Consider the following 16,952-nt stretch of genomic DNA (forward strand, 5'->3'; position numbering starts at 1 on the left):
ACGTCAGAGAGTATTCATGAGTTTTAATAAGTGAGATCAATCAATATAACAGAGTTTGCGTAATTGATTGGCGTAGATTTCAATATCCATTTTCCGTGGAAAAATTGAAAATAATAATTAAATGGAATATGCAGATTTAAAAATTAAAATTGTTGAGTTAAAATAGTTTTATTAAAATTGGACTTAAAATCAATTTGCCAAGACCTATGCTAAGCTTTACCACGTGTCTTGGTAATTTAAATCGATTTTTCTGCACAAGAATGGTCAATGTTGTTTAACAAGTTGACGTAGACTATCTGTACATTGTAGTGTACTTGTGTATCGGAATTTTATTTTAAATATATATTGCCTTTGGGGGGTGTGTATGTATGTATTTTACAATTTGTATGTATTTATCAATTTGAACAAATATGATTATGTGTGCTTATACACAAGAGAACTGGTAGCTTCAGACCACCATACATATTAAGCGCTTTATCATATTGTAAATTGACAATTATCACATCAATGTTGCAATTGTACAATTAACCAAACTTTAACATTTTGTCAAATGCACGTAGTTATATCATAAAAAAGGTAAAATTATTTCTATTATCTTTTTTATTACAATAACTTGTTTGAGGAACGACAACTAAAGAGATTGCAACAACTATTAGTCTAGTTTGAGTAAAAAGTAAAAGAATTTCGGTGAGTTATTTGCGGATCGTTACGGCCGTTTGGTCGGATAGAAGCGGGCATAAAACAAACAAGGCATTTTAGCTGTGGCATGATGCCTGAGCGGCGTGTAATCGTAAGACATTGTGTACCTATAATATACTTTGTGATGTTCCAATAACGATATAGTCGATAAAAGTTAATAAGAATATGCTATTCGCACAATCATCATAATATCAATGAAATAAAAAGACGCAGTTAACGCGGAATGATGGTTTTCATTACGCCAACTTTTACGATATAAATAAAATTCTTTCTTAATAATTGTTGTGATAGAATATTTGCAAGAGACTCAAAAAGAGACGGACAAATATTATTTGAGAAAATAGTTTTAATGCATGTTTATTTAAATTATTTGGATAGTTCGAAAGATTTTATATAATATCTTTAAAGCAATTTTTGAAGAGACTTTTCTTATACAATTCATTAACATTTTATTTCAAGAATATAATATCCATTGCCCAGAAAACAAGTTATATTTTCTGAAAGAGATGTTATTTAGCAACGTTTGTGCATGCAAATGCTGGTTCGCTTAAATATGAAACAAACCATAATGTGCTATTTACCCAACTTGCGAGACCTAGCCATGAAAGTAAAACGTCGAGAAATTTTGAGAACGCAGTATATTAACGTGCATTAACGTACTGTCTCACCTCAGATTTATCACGTGTAAAAAGTCAAAGGGCAACAAGTTCGAACAAACTTTTCCATACTTTGAGTTACGTTTACGATATATGCTCGAGTGAACAACGAGCGAATAACATCCGTTTTAAAATTAACTGAAGAATTAAATGTTATCATCGATTTACGTGTCTGCAGCATGTATAATTTGCTTTAATTCCGAATAAATCAATAATTAGAAAAGCTATTAAATTTTCGCTAATAAACGCATAACTTTAAAGCCTCTGTAATTACAAAAAAACACAACAGCAACAGTAGCGTTTTTCTTCTATATCATCGTCTAAACTATTAATTAACGAGTATGGATCGTGAGATTAACGTTGATTAATGTCATAAAATAATTGTTTTATATAATAAATAACCTCTCTAAATTCTCTCTTGTGTTTCAGGAAAAGATGCAAAATACAAATAAGCTTTCTACAAAACGTTTAAAACTTATTAAAGCTTAAATTTAAATTTATCGGCGGACATAATATATATGATGATTTTTTTATTACACCTAGAAAACAATATATGCGTCAATTATTCTTTAGAAATCATTTTGACGTAATATTGTTACTTATATATATATATATATATATATATATATATATATATATATATATATATACTAGCTGGTTACCCGGGCTTCTCCCCGGAGGACATATGTAATAAGACACGCAAATAGTCTCTCTAACATACATTCTTCAAACATACATTTCGGGTGATGTATGTTTGAACGTTTTTAACTTAAAAACTATTGGACCGAATTTGTATTAAAACCATATAAAATAAGGATAGAATTTTCCGGGGAATGCTATAGGGTGTATAGTTTTTTGTTATCTATTTTCTGGACACCAATTTTTTAAATTCTTTTACCCGTAAGAATTAGAAAAATTAAAAAAATCGGTTTCCAGAAAATTGGTAACAAAAAAATACACACCCTATAGCACATTCCAGAAAATTCTACCCCTGTTTCATGTATTTGTTGTAAAAATTCGGTCCAATAGTTTTTAAGTTATTAACGTTCAAACATACACCACCCGTAAGGATTTTATATAATAGTATATAGATGTATGTATACATAGATTAGCAGGAAAATGAAGAAAAATGGAATGAGATTAAAAAGCCTTTCTTATTGGATTCGCACGTTATATACTTTATACTTTCAGCAGAGAACACTCCTATAAATTAATTACTTCTGTTAGTTGTTTTTATGTATATAAATATTTTGTAAACTCGAGGGGGGCTTCATCAGAAAGTTAAAGAAATTATAAAATATGAAATAAATCATGCATATTAAACTTCAAGCTGTAATAACAGACATTTTGTTCCCAGTATTTTCATTCTTTTTCCTTTTCATAGTATTTTCTCTTTTAAATTCTTTCCTAAGCTATTTTAACAAAGGGATTATACGGGATAAACCGTATTAAATGTGTTATTGCTTCCAATCATTTATAAAATCTGTTTTACGTAGGAAAACATGAGGTAAAATATTCACTATGTAGAAGCATGCTTCTTTATGCAACTGCGATCAATTTATAATTGAATTTTTAATTTATACCTTGTTTCATATTTTCTGTAAACGATTGGTCTCGGAGATTCTCGTTCCACATTCTTTAAAAAATCATATTCTTTCACTTAAATTAAAAAACTTCTGTTAATTTTATAAATAAAGTTACGATTGTAATATCTTACATCAAAATTTGCAGAATACACATTAATTTCTTAATTTAATTCACTATAATCTCATGATAATTAGAGATTAAATATATTTTCTTACATTTATTTTTTGTAGCAAATAGTTTTCTTTGCATGTTCTATTTTTATGCTTGTGTATAATGTTTTTCAGATCTACATTCTTCACACAATGATTAGTTTGTTTAATTACAATTACTGATGTTTTTTCCAATCAAAGTTTAAAAAATATAAAATCTTTTATGTGTTTCTTATATATTTACGCGAGTGTATGTGGTACGTTTCACAAGTACTTAATTAGGTACCTTATGATTAGCTTGTTTTGTCAGTAAAACCAAAAAAGTTACAACAATAAAGATTTTACGCAGAGTTTTCTTTCTTGGAAGAACGTCCTGTTTACTTCGGCTTTTTTACGTCTCGAGACTATATGACCTAAACTAGGAAGAACTATATATGTCCATACATGTATATAGCGGTACTCTATTATTTGCTTTAACCATAAAAACTTACACTTTAGTTTCGCTCATAGTTTAAAGTGACAAAAAGTCGGACTATTAAAATATCAATTTGTATGTGTCAGATACTGTGCGCGGCGTATAATAGCACTTTATAAAGTTCATCTCGAAAATAAATCAGTATAAAATGTATCACTTGGATCTGACAATATTAGATATTACGCATCAAACCAAACGTTCTTATTTGGATAGGTATATTTAATTTAAAATTGATTGGATTATTACTGTGTAAAATTTTTACAGACGTAATATTATAGTCTCTAAATATGCGTTGACGATGTTTTTTTCAATAAAAATTTAAAATAAAAACTAATTTCACACACTATTCGAATAAATATTGAAAATTTTGATTAAATAAAAAGATAATTAAATATCCTATTTATTAATTAAATTTTGCTGGTAAAGATTTTAAGAAATTTAATTGTACATTTTTATCAACAACAATTTAATGATTTTAGAATCAAGGACAAATAATCTGATCATGTTTTCATTGAAAGAAAAGCCGGTAAAATTGCACATATCTACTTAAGACATTTTTTATTATTGAAGGGATTCTCAATAGAAGGATTTTTAAGTAAATCGCGAATTTAACATGATTCTCAATTTTCTTCACCGAAAATGTCACAAAAAATATCTTTTCAGAGTTAAATCCTGAAATAGTTCAACGGAAAAACTATATAATCAATCTAAAATATAAATCTTGTAAATTATTATATATCATTTTTTTTTATTACGAACGCTTAAATAAAATAAGGAAATTTCATTATATCATTAAAATAAGAGTTTCTTGAAAATATTTTCGAAATATAATTTTTATCATTGCCAAAGAGTACAAAATAATGATTAGTCTTATGATTATTTATTGAAACGGTCATATAATTGACCTTTTAAAAGCAGCTAATCTATTAAAATGTTATATAAAAAATCAAAAAAAGATTTAACGTTGTCTTCTCGACAAAGGCACTTTCATTTTCACTTTGCACTTATTTTCACTGTAATTTTAATGGTGTTGTTAACTTTCCAAATAAAAATAGCAAACCATTTGCAAGACAAATTTACGAATCGAAATGTTTTACGATTTAAATTTACGAATGTACTGTGTTTCAATTGAAAGGCATTCGATATCGACAAAGTATTTAATTTATTGATGCAATTTGTATTAACTAAATATTGAGCAATCAAACAGATGCAATCAAACAGATGCATATGTAAACCTGCGATAACAATAGCGAACAATACTTCAATTTCCATAATTGTTATTCTTCAACAAAGAATTGTCTTCAGAAAAATTAGTACGAAAGATTTCTCACTTCTGATATCACAGTATCTTACAGTTAAGAAAGCAAAGTAAAAAACGGGGCTTACTAATGCAGCTTAATTCGCACTTTATTTTCATAGAACTTAAAAGTTAAGATGAAAGGCGCTTAAATGTCTAATTGATCATCGATAAAGAGCATGCTATGTTTTTAAATGTTTCTAGTTAAAGTCAGTTATGACTCATGATGATGCGTAAATGATAAAAGTAAAGTAGTGTTGATATAATGTTGAGAAGTGAAAGATCGAATAATATAATAAAAAAAATGTTTAACTATTTTTAAAAGAAATATTGTAAGGCAACTTAATGATTAACGATTTAAAATGTGTGTACGTTTTGTCTTAATATATATATATATATAGTTTTGTGTTCGTAAAAGATACATCTATTGCATAAAACGTATACCTTGATGCAGAGAACGCAATCATTTTGCTATCCTAGTTTTCGGAAGGTTCAAAGCGTTATAATATACGACGAAAAAGAGGTGCGGGAGAGAATAAAATAGTCACGTATCCTCGGGCATATCGAGAAACTAGTTGGACGAAGGATCGCAAAAATGGTAAAGCGTTCATGTAAATAGATACCGTTTCAACGCGCTGCGTACAATTTTACACGGTACACGGTATACAATCAAAGGATCGCGCACTTAACCCGCGATATTCAATTGGCAACCTGCAGTTTCTTCGTTTTAGTAACGATTGCTTAAGTATTTCAACGCTTTACAACTTAGAGAATTACAAATTAGTTTTCAATTATTTTCTAATTTTCTGCAATAGTATTATCGATGCTAAAAGAGTAAAATATTACAATAAACAAATCAGATGATTATTTATTCAATATTGTCAAAAATATAAAAATTATAGTACGATCTCATTACTCTTCATCAATTATTTTTGTGGATTTTCTCCATTATTCTTATTAAGATATTCTATTTTTTCGAGACTATTTAGCAAGTGTAGAGCACCATAATATATAAAAATATAGACTAGGCATTTCGCTTAAATCTGATGAAAATAAATTCGACAATAGATATAACTCGTTTCGTTATAAAACACATTTTTATCCAGCCCCTTAACTCTAATTTAGAACCAGGTGTCACAGATATATAGTTTATCGAGTTTTACGTAAATGCAGCCACAAGTTTACGTGCCATATATATTACTATACGTATCACGTGCTCGAGTTTTAAAAAATTATCATTTATTGTCGTTGACAATAAAATCCAAGTAAATAAAAACACGTTATGTAATCTCTATGCCAGCATATAAAATTTATTGTGTGCGCTGCATTTTATAAAATAATACAAGAAAGTAAAAGTATAAGAGAATAATAGAACGCAAGAAAATAATAAAATAATACAAAACAGTATATTTAAATAATGCAACATTTACAATGGCGAATGAAATTGAATTTACGTTAAAAGCGTAGAATGTACAATGAATTGTATCTTGCATTGAGTAAAAACATTTTGCGTAGAAAAATCTGTTCACCAGAGCTGCTCACAACTACAGTTCCAAAAGGCTCATATGAACATACGTACAGATGCACATAAACGAAATATATGTACTAATAACAGAATTAAATAATTAACTATTTTATACTCATGCAGCTAATTAGATATATTCTCACAAAAAAAAACGAAAGGAGTTTTGTTAAAAAATTTGGTATTTTAATTAACTAACGAAGGAAATTAATACATTTTCAGGATATCAAACTTATTTAATGCATTCAATATAATACCTTAATTATATTTATGATAATCTTTCTTTCCAAAAGCTAATTTTAAGTTTTTTATAATAACTCTTGTGTATGGCTTTGCATTTTTTTATTGTGTAAAATAAAATATAAAAAAACATCAAATACATTAAAAATTTTTTTATTCAATTAATTCTTAAAGCTAAGACATGTTATAAGAGTTTATCGAATTTAACACCAAGTAGATATCTTGATTTCCATGCTATCTGAAACGGATTCAGTCATTAGCTCTTTATTAGCTTATTATCTGCGGAAGGGAAAATTACGAAATAATATCGATAATTATTAAGTTCTTATATAAATACACAATAAATCTGATATCCTAAAACTGCACTGGTTTCCCTTGCATGCTATAGTTAATTGAAATTAGATCTCTCGCGCTTAATACATATAACAAAAAAATATTTTTTCCGTAAAAAATAATTTTTTAACTTGTGTCTGGCTTCGCATTCTTTTATTGTAAAATAAAATATAAAGCTATTATATAAACAGGAACAAAATACAACTGTTTTTATATATTTATATAAAAACAAATTATACATATTTATACGAAATATAAGAATAATGTGAGAAATATTACCCCAATTTTCAATCTAATAAAATATTAGCATTTTCATCAAAAAAATTGTTTCATCAGAGTTCCAACTTAATAAAAAAACTACTTTACAATTATAAGAATAAGAAAAAATTGTCTAATGATTTAATATTTTAATGTGTGAAGAATCTTTGATCTTTTTTAATGAAAAAATATCAATTAAAAATTAGCTTTAGCTTTTTCAATCGTGCTCCATCTATATTATACATGTATACGCCTGTAATTCTTATTCTTTTTATCATTCTTAAATTAGATTGTGTCTTGCTTTAACTTTTTCTGAAATTTTTTACCACTTAAGAATATATGTGTATGAAGGTGTATATTCGGATCAATCATTAATGCAGGAAATCTTAGGAATAGTTAATGTTGCCACCTGTAGGATGTATCTCTGACTAAGAAGGAAACTTGAAGAATATTTGCGCTTCTATAAATTATTATTAATGAAGTTAAGTATAAATAACAAAAGAATAAATATTATTGCATTTCAACATAATAAAATATATACATAAACAAAATATATACATTAGTCAGATAATAAAATATTTTTCAAATTTTTTTGTTTACAGATATTGATATTTAATTAAACAATCCATAAAATGACATTATATCTATTAGTAATAATACATTATTAATGTCGTTGTTAAAATACTAATGAGATATTGTTTTTAGTAACTCAAGTACTACTTTATCCGCTGTGAAAAAAGCATTGCAGCTGTAACCAAATGGGAACGATCGATAATAACGACGCAGCCGGCTTAGAAGAGCTTGTACAAAATGCCATTCGATAAATTCAAATGTTTCTTGCTCTACTTATGGTATATACAATCTAGATCCAAAATTTCCTAGACATCAATTTTTAAATACTTTTTTACCACTAAATCTTTAAGTTAAATATATATTTACGTATTTTTTATTAAGATAGCTTTGCTAAGACATTTGTATATGATACCGAATTGTAGGCAATACGTGAGTGGGGTGAGAGAAACAAACGCATTCTTTATATATATATGCAGTTATAATAATAGCACAATATTAACGTAAAAGATAAAAGCGAATTTATTAAGATTAGGGAGTTTTTGCAATACCGTCTTTCAGATACGATAATTGTATCTCAATAGTTCATAGTGAATGTATCTGAACAATTCAGACACGGTTACAGTATCTGAAAGACGGTAGTGCAAAAACTCCCTATTATCTTCAACATAAAACTTTCGTTTGTCTTATTAATACTATATGTCTTAATAATACTAAATTGTATATTAAATTAAAACTAACAAGCATTGGTACAAATAAAATTAAGAACATAATTATTTAGTTTTATTATAATAATTATTTTAAAATTTAAATAAAATCTTTATTTAAAAATTAATTTTTTTAGCAACTTTTCTATCAATTTTTTGTCAAGCTGGCTTCTTCAACAAAATACATTTTATTTTAATTTAAGCATCCAACAAGTACAATTATTTTGTAATTTATGAATAAAATTTTATTTTATCTTTACATATTACGTGCATTCGTTTATCCCGGAAATCTTTATGTGAGTCATGTCATATCTGTTTAAATGATATGATATAAATAGCTGCTTTTTAGCTTCAAAAAGCTTCAGGTATTTTTTCGATGTATAGACGTATATTAATTTCGAGTGCGAGTTCCGGCGTAGAACGATTAGCACGATGGCCTATGTGTAGCGAATCCACGTGTACATTTACTTTCAGATAAGAGCGGTCGGGGATAATGAGCGCAGTTTTATCGGAATACTTAACCGAACGTTGTATATAGTGCTTCTCCGTTTGCAGTATTACAGTGATTAAAGAGAGCATATTTTAAAAGTGAACGCATTACACATAAAATATTTTACGTAAACATGTTTGTGATACGGTAAAGGAAAGTCGAGACAAAATGAACGCAACGTTATATGCGTATAAAACTTAATTAGGACGCTAGGTAAGTTTTTTTTACGATTCTTCTACCCTTAGTAAATTGAAGCTAAATATACGAAAGCGGATAAATAGCACGAAAAAGGAGCAAATCAAGATAATATACAAATGTCAAGTTAAGGTTGAGAGACTTCCTTACTGTTTTGAAAAGAGAAAATATGTATATATGCGCGTATATAATATGAAATAAAAAATCTAGAAGAAATAAGTTCAGATTTCCTTTCAATAGCGCTGAATCAATATTCTTTCTCAATAAATGTTTTATTAGACGCTGTTTTTTTTTCTACTTTTAAATTTTTATTAACTATTTCATTAAACAGGTTATATGCATGGCGACCTCAGAGAATAATTCAGCTTCCGATTACATATTTATATTAGCCAATAATATTAACACATTAATTAAGGGCCGGTTGTTCCAACCTGTTGGTAAACTAATAGTTAAATCATATTATATATGTCTTTGTTTATCCTTTACATTAAACAAAGATAGACATATGATTTAACTATTAGTTAGCTTATCAATAGGTTGGAACGATCGGCCCTGAATGTGCTTTTGTCGCACCAGGATCGGGGCTATATACCAAACTCAAAAAATGCATATCAAACTCGTAAAAAGTAACATTTGTGGCAGTTCTGTAAATATAATCAATATTAAAGTAATAATAGTCTAAAGTAATTAATACACTAAGCATGATAATTATGCATAACTTGATTACATAATATAATATATTATCGAGATATGGATCTAATAGGGAAAATTTCACTCCGGCATCGACGGAGAGACAAGCGAATTATGTATAGGTCCGACATTCAACGTGTTAATTGGTTGAACTTATCCAGGCACGGGAATACCGTGAAGCAACTAGACCATAAAATCGCATTATCGAGTTATAAAGAATATCAACAAAATGTACGAAATATAGAAGTTGAGCAATTATCATCGCATAACTTTTATTGATTTTTCGTGTCTGCAATAATTTCAGAGATGAGAAATAGCCTGATATTTTCATGTTTTAAAACGTAATGCCAAATGGAAATGTCAACTTTATAGCTTAACTTCAAACAGTCGGTATTTCACAAGACTTTAATCTGTCACACACATATAATCTTTCCTAGTATACATTTTCACATTTATCCAAAATAAATGATTTGTTTTTTGAAATTCCTCTTTTACTTACTTAAAAATTCGAGAGAAATTGTATGTTTATTTGAGCATAAACTTTAAAATTTATTTAAATTAATCTAATGTATGTGTACATATTATTAATATACGAGATATATTACGCTTTTAATGGTATAAAATATATTTTTTATCTTTTAACATCACATAACTTGTTATTTCAAAGTGTCTCTTTTTATCCATCACTGTATTAATATTCTATGTATTTAAAAGAGTTTTATCTGTTCTGTCGAAACTCGCGAGAGAAACGCAGGAGTAGAGGATAACAATTCGTTACGTGTTACTCTTAGCAACTAATTCCGTTGAGATCTCTTTATAGTGGTAATATATAAGAACAGAATTATTTAATGTATAACTTTTTTATAATATAAAAACTTTTATCAATATGATATTATACCGAGGCTATTATATTAAGAGCTATTTTTCATGTTATTGATCTATAAATAAATCTCTATCAGTGTATGAATATGTATGTTATTCATAGAACTACGTTATGAATGTATTAATTTTCAAGAAATTCCACTTAGGCGATTCAAGTTCCCAATAAACTTTCTATTAAATGTAATATTGAAGCATGCTTCGTTAATTAATTTGTCATATTAATCGTAAATTAATGGAAAATGTAGAACAGAATACGAAGTTTCGTAAATATATAATCATATCGGATATAAAGATAAGCAATACGTTATTATAAATTATTAGTGTTAGGACAGTCGATAGGTACTATTAGAAATCTTATATTGTAACGATAAATGACAAAGAAATAATTAAACAAATTTGAGATGATATAATGCATAATATTTGTGCACTTTTATAATATGACTAAATATGACTAAATGTGATTACACACTATGACTAAATATAATTACCAAGGAAAATATTAGAATATTGCAGTAATACAATTAATAATTATTAATAAATTACTATAATTATATGAGCTATAGAAGTCAATCTACAAAACAACCTACATATTTGATTGTCTTAAAATTAATAATGAACCAAATACATTTATTGTTCTCTTATCGACGATGTGTTCTTTTATTGATTTGACTCTGTTGTCAAGCATTACAATTTTTTTATTAAACAACCTAGATGCAATATGCATTATTTGACATTTTATTGATATGCATAATAATGGCACTTTTTACTCAAAATATCATTATTGAAATGTTCACGCTTCAATCGTAGTATTAATTTGCTTTTTGTCTTGAGCTGATTAATGTAAACTTGTAATGACATCAAGCTGATTCTTTATACATATAATTGAAAAGTACAAACAAAAAAGATACAAACAAAATCAGTTAAGTCTACAAACTTTTCAAGAAAGAAGAGCAGGCAACATTAAATGTTTAAAATCAAAGATCTCTGAAATAAAAATTTTTTTTTGTATAATATAAAACTTATTTAATCTAATATTTTATCACATTTATTTAATTAGTAAAAATATATATATATTTTTTTATTAATTGTCTTTTTGTAATAAAAAAACTCCATATAAAAGTTTAAATAAAAATCATAATTATTATATTAATTATATTATTTGATTTGAAAAAATGTTATAATTATTCTATTATAATAAAATTATAATAGAAGTTATCTGCAAATTTCACGTTATGTATTATAAAATAAAATAATTTTATATAGAATTCGAATTTCGTAAAATAAAGAAATCAGATAACTTCCATACTTTTTTTAATAACTTCCAATTATTTTGTAACAACGTTTATTCTTTCTATATTAATTTTTATTTTAGCTTCAATATATATAGTTTCTTAAATAAAAAGACAATTATTTGCTAAAAATATATCTAAAAAGTAAGAAACTTAATATGGAAAATACAAAAGGGTATATTTCTCGATATTGTCCAATTTTTTAACATTGAAATCAGTGCGCAATCGTATAATGAGGTAGATATAAGCAAGTGAAAGAGCAGGCAAGTCTAGATTAATTGTTCTTACTTCTTTAGCTTTTTGAATGAAATTCCAAGTTCTAAGTCCAAGTTGTTGCGATAATAAACGATCTTTAGGTTAGTGAACTATATAATATTGGTTCCTGTGCCGGACGTCGCATGATGCGCTTCAATGACTACAAAGTCATAGTGAACAGGATATTGGTTCAGATAAAGGATTTCTCGATCTGTACTTTGCATAGAGCAAGAGAAAAAGAGAGAAAAAGGGGAAGGGAAGAGAGAGAAAGAGGGGGGGGGGGAGAGAGAGAGAGAGAGATTAAATCGTTGGGCAAGAGTAGATTCTGTGTCCCGGGGGTGGTGGATCGCACAGGGCGGACGATGTGTTCTTGCGCGGATGAAGCCGCGGTCGCCAGTAGCATCGCGGTGTCGAGTCGACGCGGTTGGTCTCTCCTTCCGGTCCCATTGTTCTCTCCGGCCGTTTTAGTTCTATTTTTGACTCCGATCGCGAACATCAATATCCGCAAATACGCGCTAGATAATGGATTTTTGAAGGACTAAACGCGCATCAAAATCGATATATATTTACAGTGAATTCAATCTTCAAGATTTTGCAGAAAATCAGAGATTTTGCCGAAAGAATACTTTATGTGCATTGTCGCGGTTTTATTACGTGACAATATACAGATTGCTTTTACGTCAATAGTATCGACGTCTGAATTCACTGAGATTACATCGACTTTCAACACAACTGATTTTAAAGACATTTGTTTTCTTTTTTACACGGATCGAAGTTTCTGTTCGCGCGCCATTGAACTTTACGACGGGATAAACTTGATTGTTAAAAGTTTATGGAGTAAATTTCGCAAAAAGTATGAAGAATGTGTGATGCGATTAACAAATATTATCCGTTTCGTGTATTATAACGTGTTCATCAGCTTTAAACTTGGAACATCCATAAAGGTAAGATTAAAAAGAATGTAAAAGTTGCATGATAATGTAACACGTAAAGATGATAAAAAAATGAGATACATATCTGTCTCAAATAAAAAAAAAAATTTAGCTTCCCGTTTTTAATCGTCAAATTAATGTTGTTACCGCTTATTTCTTTATTTATTTATACAAATTATTTATATAAAATAGAAAACACAAAAACAATATATAAATCAATATGCATATTTTGTGGCTTCGCAATATGCGTGCTTGTCGTTTTCAAAATTTTCGTGGTAGAAATTTTAGCAATATGAACATTTGCCATTAAAATATATTTATGGATGATTTATTCATGTGATGATTGTTTGTACTGTATTTCCGCTATCCGTTCAATCATGGATATAAAACGATTCAATATGTTTAAATAGTATTGTTCTATATATGCATACACATATATATGGGATAGTTTATATAAAATTTCCAAATTTTTTTCTTTCACTTACAAATAGTTTAATAAAAGAATTGATTTTGTCAGTCAAAGTTTGATTAATCGTTATGTTATAAATATATGTTTAACATTAAATTAATTTAACATTAATGAATTTAATATCAAAGACACGTAATATTAAACATTTATGTAATTAATTTTCAAATATTACAATAAACCCTAATAAACTTGTCATTTATTTAAACTTGAATATAAAATAAAGGTTATTTTCTAATTCTACATTCTCTATTTTATCTTTTCTCTGCGTCTCTCTCTCTCTCTCTCTCTCTCTCTCTCTCTCTCTCTTAGTATGAAAATTCTAATTCACAGAGGATTTATATGAATGAATATATATGTAATAAATATAAAAAATAATATAAATATAAGTATATATATATGAAATATATATAACGTATATTCCTAACATAAAATAACATAAAGTATTTCATTTTTGCATATTTAATTATAATTTTAAAATGTTTGTATTTGTAAAATAATGTGTATTTTTAAATTTGATTGATAATACATTAAGTATTTAAAATTGTTATTCAAATTCTTTACATTTGCATCACAGTAAAATGTGTCAATTTTCTGTTATATGTATAAATATGTTATATAAATGTATATAAGTTATAAAATATACAGCCATACGTCCTCAAAAATTTGCGTATGTCTGTGGCATTTAAATACTATCAATTTTTGATATCGATACAAAAATATCAAATACGTTAAACAAAATTTACAATTGCTCGCTTTCGTAAACCATTTTATTAAATTCGTTCACAATTTTTTGCAATATTTATTCATATAAATCCTGCGTATTAGAATTTTTATACTAATCTACTACGTATATTATAACTTATTAGCCTCATAAAATAATTTTATAATTATGCGAGCGCATATTAACTTAAACACATTATAAAAAGATCTGTACATATGATTACATAAAAAATGATAAAAAGAGCACTTTGTATATAAGGGATGTGTATGAATGACTTTGCCGATCTATTATATATTATTAAAAGAAATTATATCATAAATTCTTTAAATTAAATATAATATATATATATATATATATTATTTAAAAAATGTTTAATAAATTAAAAAATGATGTTTGTTAATTGAGTGTTAATATATTTACGGTTATTATAAATAATTACACACCTATAACTATATTGGCTCATATTAGTACTTATTTTACTAACATACTTTTTTCTAATAAATGATTAATATAATATTATAAATAATATACATATAATATAAATAATTAAGAAAAAAAGGTACATGTGCATTAAATTAAATTTCACAGCCACAAAGTTATGAATCAAGCAAATCACATCGTATCAAAATCCAGCGTATTACATCGATCGATTCATTATTTGACTGTTCCTTCTGCAGTTTTCCATGCAAACATAATCCTAGCGTGTTATCGCTCAAAACGTTCATATACATTACTGAAAAATTGTTGAAAATATAGTAATGTGTTATTCTTGTACGTAGAGATGCAAGTTACGTGGAAAATGCTGTTTCTATTGCACTTCATCCTATAACGGTATGACAGTTTCGATATCGTGTTTATGTGCGCAGAGAAGAAACGTGAGCACGGTTCAACAAAATGTGAAATTGAATTGAAAATATGAATAAAATTGGATGAAAAAAAAAATTTCGCGTGAACGAAGACTGATACTCCGGCAATTCATAACTTCTAGAAAGCATTCCGCGTAAGTCTTTAAATGACAGAGAGAGAAATGCGGTTATTTTCAAACCAGATATCTCACTGAGATTCTCTCAGTAATTATAAAAAACACAGTATATAAATTAATATAAAAATATAAATTTATGAGGATAATTAAAAACAAAAGTAACATAATACATAACACATATATAACATAAATGTATTAAGAAAATGTTACTATACAATGTGTAACGACCGCCACTATTTCCGTCAGTAGTTTTGCTCAACTAAGTATTTGTTCACGTTATCCGCTTTGACAACATTGAAAAGATTGAAAATCTGTCGATAGAAATTTCTTGTTGAGGTAAGAGCCTCTTCCGTAATTTCATAACTGCCTCTTTTCACGACAAATACAGACGACCAGATTTCCTTGCAGCAAGCAGAGATATATACTGCACTTAAGGAACCTTTTATTCACATAACTTACATTTCGTTTTAGGATGTGAGCGCTTTAAGTTTATGTTTGTTAAACTACATTTTCTATAATCAAATGTGTTTTAATGTCAACGATTTTGTCACAGAGACTTGCGCATCTAAATAATTAAACATCTCACATCAACATCATATAATACTACCGCAGCAGTATTTGTATCGTGCTTTAGCATCAAATTTTGATTTCTACAAATTTCCATTTCCACGATTGGCGAAAACAGATTGCAATTTTATCATCAAACAGCGAGACTATATATTAATTCATTCGATTTATTTGTCGTTAACCAAACGAAATTGTTAATACAAATTAAAACATCTGTTATAATAGTACGCATCATCGGTATCAAAATGGAAAAAGAAATTAGTAAAAAAATTAAATCTTTTAATTACAATTTTGAATATCATAATTTGCACGGGTAAAGTTTTTTAAAATTCAATAACTATAAATACATTATTTCTAAATATTTTTCCGATGAGATATCGGAGAGGATATACAAAATCTGTTTTAAAGAATTATTAATAAAACTGTTTATAAGTACGTACTAATTATAAGTTACTTATTTTTTTATTATATCAATGTATTTTTGTTATTTCTGTTATACGTAAACCAATATCTCACAGAGTTTATTAATTTTTATTAAATCTAATTTTTAAATGTTTTTATCGGTTTTTTAAATATGTTAAAACAATTTTTTTTTAAATTGCATACTGTCTGGACTAATGAGCATTTAGCTATCTGACATCAAGTCTAGTCAAGACTTTGAGCTAGATGCTCATTGGTCCAGACGGTTTTATGCTACGCATATGCGGTAACGTCATTTTGTGTGAGAGGGCTTTTACACTGAATATATATTCTCTGCAATATGCTTCAAACTTTCCTTTTAAATCGAGGCGGTTTAATTAAGATGGCAGTTATTAAAATACTATAGTTAGAGAGACAAGTTAATAACATAATGCTAAGTTCTCGTAAAAGCTAAATCAGCTCTAAATTGCAAGACTTCTATAAAGCATTCCGTGCATAGGGGACATTTTCTCGAGGTGTTTCCATAACAAACAATCTCTCTTCGATGTTGTAACCGAGTTCTATTTC

At 27.4% G+C, this 16,952-nt stretch overlaps 2 protein-coding genes across 21 annotated transcripts in view; one reads left to right on the plus strand and one right to left on the minus strand.

Moving 5' to 3' along the window:
• The window catches only part of LOC143905115 (neuropeptide CCHamide-2 receptor), an 86,467-nt gene that overhangs the window by 32,651 nt on the left and 36,864 nt on the right, over nucleotides 1-16,952 (minus strand). The window lies entirely within an intron of this gene.
• The window catches only part of LOC143905117 (neuropeptide CCHamide-1 receptor-like), a 60,803-nt gene that overhangs the window by 18,107 nt on the left and 25,744 nt on the right, over nucleotides 1-16,952 (plus strand). For 3 of the 10 annotated variants that reach the window (XM_077420290.1, XM_077420291.1, XM_077420289.1), the window contains 2 exons: nucleotides 7,922-8,067; nucleotides 8,968-9,196. The exons of 4 other annotated variants lie outside the window; for them this stretch is intronic. The gene's annotated coding sequence lies outside the window, so the exon portion shown is untranslated. Of the gene's footprint in view, nucleotides 1-7,596; nucleotides 7,698-7,921; nucleotides 8,068-8,967; nucleotides 9,197-12,597; nucleotides 13,239-16,952 lie in introns of those variants that run through there. 3 more of the 10 variants (XM_077420293.1, XM_077420294.1, XM_077420296.1) reach the window with 3 other exon arrangements.

This window comes from Temnothorax americanus, unplaced genomic scaffold (assembly GCF_048541705.1).
Source record: "Temnothorax americanus isolate GAGA-0224 unplaced genomic scaffold, ASM4854170v1 Scaffold6, whole genome shotgun sequence".
Lineage (NCBI taxonomy): Eukaryota > Metazoa > Arthropoda > Insecta > Hymenoptera > Formicidae > Temnothorax > Temnothorax americanus.